An 11636-nucleotide genomic window follows, 5' to 3' on the forward strand; every position below is an offset into this window, starting at 1 on the left:
CTTCCATTCACCGTATATTTACTACAGTGGATCTATATTTTCTGGGTCAGTTGTTTTCAACCACCAATTTAAAAAAAACGGTTTTTAATACAAACATTCCTTTCTTTGGAACGTTATGAACATCTGGTGCACTGGGGATTGTCACAGTTATAACAACATCTTTCCTGCTCTTCCTCAAATAAACAACATGCTTTTTAATCAGGGGCACTCATTCAATGACCCTCTGTCACTGACCAAATGAATCGTGGGAACTGAGCTGTTGAGCAAGGGTTGGCACATACAGAAACAGGGATTTGATCAGAAATTCAGATTTTTTTGAGCCAGTGGCAGGAGAAAATAGTAGAAAACCTACCGGGACGCTCCTCATTTCTGGCCTAATTCACGAAGATTACTTGCCATAAGGTACCACTTGAGTAATGTAAAAGAAAAGCACACTGCTATGATGGGAAATGTAAAGCAGCTGACTCCTTGATGTGTCAGTAAACTGAGGTAATCTATCCCTGTCCACTAATGTTTATAAACATATTGTAAACAAGCAGAAATGAACAGCTCATCTCTCTAGGGAGAACAGATGCATCCTTAATACTGATTAAGTGTTTTGTTCTGCCTGAGTGTCTGGCAGAGGTTTATGCTCCTAACCAGGGCAGGGGGAGACAGTGGAATGACAGTCTCATATTCTCCTGGCTCTTTAACTGCTTTGGGGGACTCAGTAGGCAGGATAGCATGTATAATTCCACAGATGATCACTCTCCGCACTACAACATGACCTGGGATACATGGCAAATGGCAGGTTTTTAAACCTGCTACCCAAGTTTCCTTGTTGCCCTGAAAGTCAGAGCGAAAGTTTAAACGTGAGTGGGTCAGCTCTGCCGGTTGCTCAGAGAATGCAGTCTAGTACTGATACCATGCAAACTTCATCACAGCTAGAGTATCTGAATGCTGACTCGCTGCAGTGGTAAGAATCACAAATACAGCACATTTGCGCATGCTTTGCTTGTCAAAAAGTTGCTTATCATTTCCCTGCACTAGGAATTCTAAGTATCAGCCATGTTAGTCTGTATCCACAAAAACAACGAGGAGTCCAGTGGCACCTTAAAGACTAACAGATTTATTTGGGCATAAGCTTTCGTGGGTAAAAAGCCCACTTCTTCAGATGCATGGGGTGAAAGTTACAGATACAGGCATAAATATATATTGGCACATGAAGAGAAGGGAGTTACCTTACAAGTGGAGAGCCAATGTTGAAGGCCGATTTAGTCAGGGTGGATGTAGTCCACTCCCAATAATTGATGAGGAGGTGTCAATACCAAGAGAGGAAAAATTGCTTTTGTAGTGAGCCAGCCACTCCCAGTCCCTGTTCAAGCCCAAATTGATGGTGTTAAGTTTGCAAATGAATTGTAGCTCAGCAGTTTCTCTTTGAAGTCTGTTTTTGAAGCTTTTTTGTTGAAGTATGGCTACTTTTAAATCTGTTATTGAGTGTTCAGAGAGATTAAAGTGTTCCCTTACTGCCTTTTGTATGTTTCCATTCCTGAAGTCTGATTTGTGTCCATTTATCTTTTTATGAAGAGACTGTCCGGTTTGGCCAACATACATGGCAGAGGGGCATTGCTGGCACATGATGGCATATATCACATTAGTATATGTATAGGTGAATAAGCCCATGATGGTGTGGCTGATGTGGTTGGGTCTTATGATGGTGTTGCTAGAGTAGATATGGGAACAGAGTAGGCAATGGGGTTGTTACAGGGATTGGTTCCTGGGTTAGAGTTTCTGTGGTGTGGTGTGTAGTTGCTGGTGAGTATTTGCTTCAGGATTGGGGGCTATCTGTAAGCAAGGATTGGCCTACCTTCCAAGGCTTGTGAGAGTGGGGGGATTGTTTTCCAGGATAGGGTGTAGATCGTTGATGATGTGCTGGAGAGGTTTTAGCTGGCGGCTGTACGTGATGGCCAGTGGTGTTCTCTTAGTTTCCTAGTTGGGCCTGTCCTGTAATAGGTGATTTCCATTAGTAAGGTAACTCTCTTCTCTTCATGTGCCAATATATATTTATGCCTGCATCTGTAATTTTCACTCCATGCATCTGAAGAAGTGGGGTTTTTTACCCATGAAAGCTTATGCCCAAATAAATCTGTTAGTCTTTAAGGTGCCACCGCACTCCTCGCTGTTTTTAGGAATTCTAAAAATTCCTAGACTCTTGTGAAATAACTTCCTATCACAGAAGTTAGAGATGGAAACTTGTTATGTCAGTTGGTCTCCTTCTGCGTGGGTTGGACTGATACCTACAGTACATTTCTGTACTGTAGATATATCATCTACTTGATTTTTAAAAAATGCCTCCAGTTTTGTAGGCAGCACTTTGCACCCCCTAATTACTTACAGCCACAAATGAAAGGACATAGACATCTCAAGTAACTGATTTGCACGCTCAGTCAGGTGGTTAGATGTCTAAATGCTACCAGTTGGCTATGTGGTTGTGCAGAGGTAGAAAATTATAGGCATTGTTATATGCAGGTGCAAAATTGGTGGTTGCCTCTGAACATCAAGTCACTTCTGCTATTGATTCAGTGTCTAAAGAGCATGACTCTTGTCATGAAAGTAAAATGATTTTTGCAGTTGCTGCTGTTTACTTGTGTTACTCATTTTAACCTCTGCTTAGACTATCTCACAATTCACCAGCAACAACTGACAATTATCCACCAGACTGAATAATACTCACTGGAATACATATAATAGAGCTAAAGATGTATAATTTCTACCAAGGCTTTGTGCTTTTGTCATTATATTTACCATCATTGATTATGCTAGTGCTGGCTTCCTTTGCAAAGAGATACCTTTCAGCAGTAATGTGTTGTATGTTTGCTGTTGGCTGGATAAATACAAACATATCTGAACAAAAGCCTGTGAAACCCATTCATTCATTCAACTGTTGTTCCCCTGAGTGTGATTAGCTTCATCTTCATTGCATCCCTAGTACAGTAGATGTGCTGAACTGCAAGAGAGAGGGAAACTTATTTAAAACAGGAGCCAGACTCCGTATTTTCTCTTTGTGCATATAAATCAATCAAAGCTAGACAACATGAAGATATTTATTAAAGGGTGATAGCATGTAGAGCCACTTTTTCAGTGTTTACAAAGTCCTACTAAATAACTGCAATGATTTCTAGGGTTAACATACTGCCACCTATACTGTGATATATATTATGCCACTCTGTGGGAGAGAAATGCCCCAAGATATACACATTTCTATCCTGAGCAAAAAAGTGATCTTATTGTTGTAATTCTTAAAATTTTCTGCCCTGTTTCAGTAACTCCTACTCAATGTCTTACGACTAAAATCAGGACCAAATTTTGAATATTTTTGATATCTTATTTACCCTACTCCACAAAAAAATCCATGTTTCAGAGTAGCAGCCGTGTTAGTCTGTATCCGCAAAAAGAAGAACAGAAGTAATTGTGGCACCTTAGAGACTAACAAATTTATTAGAGCATAAGCTTTCGTGGACTACAGCCCACTTCTTCGGATGCATTCCATGGAGGTCAACGGGACTCTTGTTACAGAGTCATGGGACTTGTCATGAGTAAGGGTATAGGAACCTGACTCTTAGACAGTGAAATCTTCGGAGCAGGAACCACGTTTTTCTAAATAACCCAGCACACAATTGGGTGCTGGGAAGAAGATTCTCCTAATATGATAAAATCCTGTATTGCTAGGATTTTTTTTAGTTTAATATATAAAGGAAATGAGAAAAATGCGTAGTATAAAACAATCTGTTTCGAAAATTCAATTAAGGATGAACTAAAAAAGTTCAGTAAAGTTGACATGTAGGAAGAATTTCTCTCATTAACACAGGGGTTTTAGTGCACTCCATATAGACATCCCAATATGTTGCCCATGTCATACACTCTATTGCCTGTGAAGACTAACAGCCAATATTAATTAACTTGTTCACCCCACCTCTAATTACTAACACTGAGTAAAATCTGCTGTGTGTTGAGTGTTTTCTAATTCAGCAATTAAATCAATACATATATTTCCTTTCCCTGGATCCTTCCCAGTCTTTTTAAAAAATTATTATTGATGATTCACATTTTCATTTGAAGAAAGGAATGACGAAAAGTGACACCTGGTCCCTTAAGGAGAGGTGAGGTGGATACATAGCCCAGCCAAAGCATTAGTGAGATATTTGTGTGCCTGATTTGCAGTCAGCATGTTACTCCATTTGTGACTTCATAGCCAAGACTTTCTTCCCTCAGGCCAGCATTATTTGGAAATGAAAAGAGAGAACTCCTACAGACAAAGATAATCTATATCTGAAGAATCCCTGCACGCCAGTAGTGACAGAACAAATAGGCACATGCTGAATGAGGTACAGGCAGGTCATGTGTGAGTTGATCTATGGAACTGCCTTACCATATCAAAACAGCTGGTGCACAGCAGGTGATATTGACTTGTCTTTAGGTCTCGCACAGTATTGTTCATGGACCAGCACTGAGTATATCAGTTAGCATTTGCATTCCTCTCTATGTTTACAGTGTAAGAGGAGAACTATTTTTAGCTCTTTTCTAACATAACACGGACCCATATCCAAGGCAAAACATGACCAAATTATTGTTAAAGGGGATATGAAACCAGGAGTGATTTTAAGGCTAAGATCTGAAAAGGCAGCTAAGGGACTTAGGCACACAGCTTCTGTTAAATTTCAATGGGAGTTGGGCATCTAACTGCCCTAAGCTTTAATGTTAATCCCAGCCTAACCCAGGCTTTCCTGTGTGGCCAGCAGGTCCAGCTATGGACTGTGGGAGCATGTCATTGGGTGTATATACCCCATGCTGGCCCAAAACAAAGGGGTTAATGCAGGCACAGTTGGCCAATTCTGATTGGCAGCCTCACAGCAGCTGGGAGAATGAAAGAGAAGGGAAGCAGAAGCGTGGGACGGCTGCCAGAGGAGCAAGCAGGCTGGAGAAGGGAGCTCCTGCCAGCAAGCTGCTGAAAAGCCACACAGAGACAACACCCTGAAAAGAGACGACTGGACCAACAGGCTAAAAGGCCTACCGAAACCAGGGGAGGTAGGAGTTTATAGGGCCCTTGACTGACAGTTTGCCCTTGGCTATCTAACAGTGAAGGCAACCATATTTGACCAGCTACAGTTAAGCAAAGAGACCTACTCTTGCTGCTTTAGAGAGCAACGATTTAACTCATCCATGTGGTACCGGAACCTGGCAGAGAGGCTCAAGGATGTTGGCTGGAAGTGGATGAGGCCAGAAGCCATGTCAAGCAGGCAAATAGCTGGCAATGATTGTTCTCGAGCAAATCCTCCTGACCTGCCCCACTGCCATGCAGGAATTGATACTGAGACACAGACCAGAGGCTCTGGAAGAAGCAGTGACGCTAGCCAAAAATTATTTTGAGGCTGAAGCCCCACTCACCTGGTCTGGGAAGACAGAGCTTGCCTCTTCTATGTTGATAAGGGCTGACTGAAAAAGGAATGACCATTCTGAGGCCACAGGATGAGGACCAGTCTCACCCCTGACAAATAAGACCTCACGCCAAAGATTGGGCACAGCTTACTTCCCATCCCATTCTCCGAAGGCCAGAACTTTGGACACCATGCCAGGCCAAAGCCCCGAGTATCCTGCCATTACAGGGTTCACCAGTGAGGGTGGTCTGTTTGTGGTGTGGACAGGAGGGGCATATTAAAAAACATTGCCTGACCATGGAACGTAATTATGGGGACAGCTCAAACCTCCCCAGCTTTGACCAAATGCCAAAATTGACGACCATGGTGCTCATCGATGACCTAGAGGTGCAAGCCCTGGTGGATTCAGGTTGCAAACAGTCCCTAGTTAGACAAGACCTGCTGAGGGAGGCTGAGGTCCACTTGGAAGTCACTGTGTCCCTGACATGCCTCCATGGGGAAGTGAGGGACTATCCCTGTACTAAGGTCCATCTAATGGCAGGAGGCCAAACAGGTGACCGCACAGTAGGTCTAGTGTGTAAACTGCCATCCCCAGTTTTGTTGGGATGGGACGGACAGGCTCCACTTTAAGACACGGCTAAAACCCCAGTGAGAAATGGAATGGAGATGACTAGACAAGCCGAATAGAACCTAGGCAACCTCTTTCCCTTTGAGGATGAAGACTTCTTTCTACCCCAGATGAAAACCCAGTGGATTAGGTGGGAGAAGTGCGCTGCCAGATATGAGTGGCAGGACTTACATAACAGAGGTCGTGGCTGTTGTCCTAGAGCTTTGAACCCCAAGCAAGACCCAATAGATGTGTGGAGGCTATTGGGCTCATCTAACTTGTGGGTTGAACAACAAAGAGAGGATTCCTTATGGAGGGTCTATGAAGAAGGCATAGCTCTCATAGATGGGAAAGTGGTCAGGCCTGAACTTTCCACCTGTCTGCCTTGTTCTAGTGTTGAGACACCAACTCTATCATCTGGCACAAGGTACCTTGGAGGGGGAACAAGATACACAACTCCTTGTACCACATGTATTCAGACAGGAAATACTCAAGCTAGCTCATAAGGTATCAATGGTAGGCCACCTGGGATGGAAGAAAACCCTTGCCCATCTCTTACCCTGCTTCTTTTGGCCAGGAATTCACAAAGAAATAAAAGATTATTGTGAAGCCTGCCTTGACTGCCAATTGGTAGCCCCTAAATGGTATGACCAGCTCCATTGGTTCCCCTTCCACTCATAGAAATCTCATTTGAGTGGATAGACCTCATAGGACCCACAGACAAGAGTTCTGCCAGCTACCAGTACATACTGGTTGTCATTGACTATGCCACCTGCTACTCCGAAGCAGTTCCCCTATGAACCATTATGGCCCTGGTCATAGCAACAGAATAGCCAAGAATATGATGGCAAGGAGCAGCAGATATTATATTTGAGCTATAAATTACTCCCCTGAGAGAAAACATACGCAATAATTGAAAATTGTGGTGAAATGGTCTATTGAGACACTTAGATATTATTTACTAGACAACCACTTTACATTGGTGACTGACCACGCCCCACAAAATCAGCTGAACCACAAGAAAGAAACAAATGCATGAGTAATGAGGTGGTAATTCAGCCTATAACCATACTCCTTCTCGGTAGAACACCACCCTGGCTGCCAAAATAAGAATTTGGATTGCTTCTCCAGAGAAGGAAGGAGAACCGCTTCTTCAGAGAACACTCTTGTTTCTGTCCAAAGGGGTGGGGGTCTGTCATGGGGTGTATATACCCTATGCTGGCCCAGCAACCAATGACTTAATGCAGGTACTGCCAGCCAATGCTGATTGGCAGCCTCGCAGCAGCTGGGAGAATAAAAGATCTGGGAAGTGGAGAGGTAGGGTGGCTGTCCGAGGAGCAAGCAGGCTGGAGAAGGGAGTTGCTGCCAGCAAGCTGCCTAGAAGTCACTCAGAGACAGCACCCTGAGAAGGGATGACTGGACCAACAGGCTGAAAGGCCATACAGAAACCAGGGGAGGTAGGAAGGAGCTCAGAGCAGAGCCAGAGTCATTGACTTGCTTAAAGGCCCTGAGCTGGAACCCAGGGAAGTGGGTGGGCCTGGGTTCCTCTACCAACCCCCTGACAGACTTAAGAATAGAGGGGTTTTTTTAGACCCCTCCCCCTACGCCCCCAGGCACCATGAACTGACTGACAGCTCTGCCAGACAGAGCGAATTTAGGTGCAATGAAGCTCCTGACTAGAGGGGGTGCTGTTGCACCAACACACCCACATACAGGGCAGAATAATTCTGGGAGAGTACAAAGTATAGAAGAGGAGCAATGGTGGCTGTGAAACTGGTAAACGCTTGCGCTCTTACAGCTGTGATTAAAGAGATCAGTAGCTGCTTGAAAGCCACCTGCTTTCCTTCCTGCTCCTCCAGTGGCCCCTAATATAGCTCACATCTATGGACAACACAGCAGGCTCTGGTAGTGACCTAACAGCTATGGGCTCTGCTTCCGTAACAGCTTGCCACAAGCACATGTGTGATCTGACCCTGTGCTGCTAGCTATGGGCCAACTGCATTCCAAGCAGCATGTATCTTTCTGGTAGGTGGGGGAACAGTGAGGGTGGGCCAGGAGGGGAATGGGAGCAAAAGGAACGAGCTAGAAATATTAAGCCTAATTGCAGGAGAGGGGTAGTGGAAAATATCCTGAACTTCAGGGCTTGATGCAGCTCCTACTGAAATCAACAAGTCTTTCCATTGACTTCAGCTGGAGCAGGATTTGGCCCTAAGAAGGGATGGAAGGGGAAATCATGGGCTTGTATCAGGGAGCATGTAAGAGTTCCTGTGAGTGTCCTACACAGGACCCAAAGTGTCTCAATTAATTAGCATCAGACAGTTTAAGACCAGGAGTGACCACCAGATTGTCTAGTCTGACTTCCTGTCTATTACAGGCCACTAAACACCCCCAATCACCCCACACCAGGCCCAACAACCAGTTTGACGAAAGCGTTAGAGTCCTCAGGACACAACATTATTGTGTGCCACAAACAGGGAACAGGAGGGACCAAGGTGTGCACCAATGTCTGAGGCCCCTGCAAATGGCAGGGAATTGATGAAATGAGATATACCCATCCCAGATGATCCTGGCAAATCATTCGCATCCAATGCTGGTCAGGAAAGTGAAATAATTAAAAACTGATTCCATAGTTATTCTTTTGTGGATTACTCAGGCATTACCAAGCAGAATTTGGGTCTCTGTGTTAGTCATTATCATTATTAACTACTACTATGTGCACTGCACATCCATTATTGAAAACAAAATTTGGCCCTATATGTTTCAACTGGGGAAGTTAATCCCTCTGAGCTGACTCCAAATGCTTCTGACTTACAGGCAGCAGGGATAAGTGGCCCCTGGAAGTTTGGTTCAGGTTCCATGGGGGGATGCCTAAGATGCCAGTGGGATCAGTTCCTCTGCTGCCACAATGCATCTCTGTGGAAACTCACTCTCCTTCTTCCTGCCCATTATTCTTTTTCATTTAAAGCCAGAGACATTTGGGTCTGTGTATAGCAATTGTCCAAAATGGGACTTCCCCTCCCCCTGGACTGGACCAAATCGGACATCTAATTTCATGTGTCCACTCAGCCTTGACATGCAGGTGAGGCTGTCAGTTATAATCAAGGGGAAATGCATCTCACAATGAATACTAAAAGCATGTGAAATGGTGCCTCAAATTTCTTGCAGCCTTTTTATTGTGTCTAAACTGAGATCTTTTGTGAAGTCCAAGGCATGTGCTTATAACACATCTTTGTGCTAGAGAAAGCACTGCCTGTTGCAGAGCACTAAAGGAATGTGTCATATTGTCATGCTGCAAGGGTCATTTTCCCATTGTGCCTATAATCTGCAGAGTCTGAGTAAGAGGACAAGAGAGACCCTGAAATTGCACAAAAATGTCTCCAGATTTCTATGATATACACATCTGGAATCAATTGCTACATTAATTAGTATATTGATTTTTTTCCCCTCTGGCTACTCTCCCACTTAACTATTTGTTCAGCTTGATTTGTGTTATCTATTGCCATGGAGAGGTTTGGCTTTAAGCTGCTACTAGACTATTAAGAAAATGAGAAATAGACAGGAGGCTTTCTGCCATCACTCACCAGATTATTACACACTCACAATAAACATATCTCCCTGGAGGCTGGGCACAACATTTGTTCCTATGTAAAAGAAAAAAACGCATGCATGTTGTTTTGTTATACCAATAGAATGAAAACCAGCAGGATCTTATTAAGAGGGATAAGGGAAAGATGCCACATTTATTGTAAATATAAAGATAAAGCAAAAGATAAAAGTAAACAATGTTGTTTGACTACTTATTCCTATCACTACTTATTCCTTATACACACACACACACACACACACATATATATTTCATTCACACAATCATTAATTCAAGTTCTGTATAGGTGTTATAGTTACCAGCCTAGAAGTTGCTCATGCCAAGTTACTGGCCAGGTATCATGAGGATGGAGCCAAGTCTGTGTCAGGTGCACCTGATGCTCCTGGAGGCTGGTAGCAGAACCAGAGACTCAAAATCCTCAGTCTTGGAGTCCATTCTTATAGGAATTAATTCCTATGTTAGTCTATGGGAGCTGTTTCATTCTGCTATTGCTGACTCAATCAGCAGATGGCACATTCCTGGACACATTCCTGGGCACATTCCTGGTGGCTCCAAACTGTCCAAAGTTTGTGTTTCTCATCCTTCCAGGCGATGGGGTGGATCCCAGTTTACCCTCCGGGGGTTGTCTGGTCATCCACTTGACACATTCTTCGACCGATGGATACTCCCTTTCTAGACTGGCACCTCCCTAACCATTCATGTACATCAAGCACTCATCAACATACATTCCATATCTTAATCATATTTTAATTTACAATCTCCACCACTTTCAGGGTGTGTGCTAATTCATTTGAGACTCCTGGCCCTTTAATCACAGAGGGTGGGGGTCTGTTCCTAGGGGCCGTTGCTGTTACAATGAAATGAAAGTCACTTAACGGTGTATAGTGTTTGTTTACATTGTATCAATTACTTCAATAACAAAGTCAATTAACTTGTTTGTAAGTTTTACATAGTAATAAAGTATCTTTCACAGGATAGATACAATGAATGGTTTCTACAGACAGTAGCTTACAAGTTTTAACAGAAGATCCAAGAGATTTTTGTACTTGGTGAAACTGTTGGATTTTAAAGTGTGGGGGGCAAATTATGAGGGGGTCACTGTCACTTGGGGGAATCACTGTTAGTACCTTCTTTAATATCCCTACAGTTTGTCTTAGATTGAATGCTCAGTTGGCCTGAAGAAGTGTTGCCCACAGAACACTTGTAGTGAGAGAAAAAGAGGCAATGGAGGGATTATCGCTACAGTACTTTATTCAGATTTGCTGTCAATAAAAATGCTGTTAGCTTTAGCCACCTCTTGTTGCACATGCATTGCACACAGTCAGTCTGGGCCAGGTCCTTAGCCTCCTTGGCCACTGACTTTCATGGAGCTCCATCGATTTACACTAGGTGAGATCTGCCCCCCAGACTGCATCCTGTGACCTTGGAGTGTTCGAGCACGTCCTGTCTGTGGCCATGTTTGCTGTTTCTCAATCCTGTTTTTTCCTGGCAGTTCTCTTGATGACTTCTAAAAATGCAGCCCATGTCCGCCGGCCTTGTTTTTCCTTCAAAAAATTGTATATACCCCCTGCCATTTCTTTTTGATCAGTTCTTATTTAGTTCCTGCTGTGGAGTCTATGTGTAAGAGACAATTACTATAAAAGATCTCACCATGCAAGTTTCTATTCACCGTACAATACCCCATGTATGACAGGTTGTGGGGCATCTCACTCATGTTAAACTGTGGATTACCCACTACTGTTACTTAATGCATATGTAATGAAGAAAAAAATCAGGAATGAATAATGGTTATAGCTGATTTGACCTTACTTTATACAATGTGAGGCCGTTTCTGGCAATAGTGATCTCACTGCAGCTTTAATGACCTCATCTAATTATTGCTAACTCAAAGACCTTTAGTGCTTTAATGCGAGTCAGAGAATGCACACCAGCAGACTAATGAACTCATCACACTGTGCTAGTCTTTAACCAGAAACAGAGATTCATTTGGAAAATTAGAAAAAAAATACAT

The 11636-nt window shown here is 43.4% G+C and overlaps 1 long non-coding RNA gene across 1 annotated transcript in view; it reads right to left on the reverse strand.

Moving 5' to 3' along the window:
• Positions 1-10850, reverse strand: part of LOC128837092 (uncharacterized) — a 33419-nt gene extending 22569 nt beyond the window's left edge. The window contains exon 1 of the long non-coding RNA XR_008444887.1: positions 9925-10850. This is a non-coding gene — a long non-coding RNA (uncharacterized LOC128837092). The remainder of the gene's footprint in view (positions 1-9924) is intronic.
• Between the last annotated feature and the right edge of the window lie 786 nt (positions 10851-11636).

Source organism: Malaclemys terrapin, chromosome 4 (genome assembly GCF_027887155.1).
Source record: "Malaclemys terrapin pileata isolate rMalTer1 chromosome 4, rMalTer1.hap1, whole genome shotgun sequence".
Classification (NCBI taxonomy): Eukaryota; Metazoa; Chordata; order Testudines; family Emydidae; genus Malaclemys; species Malaclemys terrapin.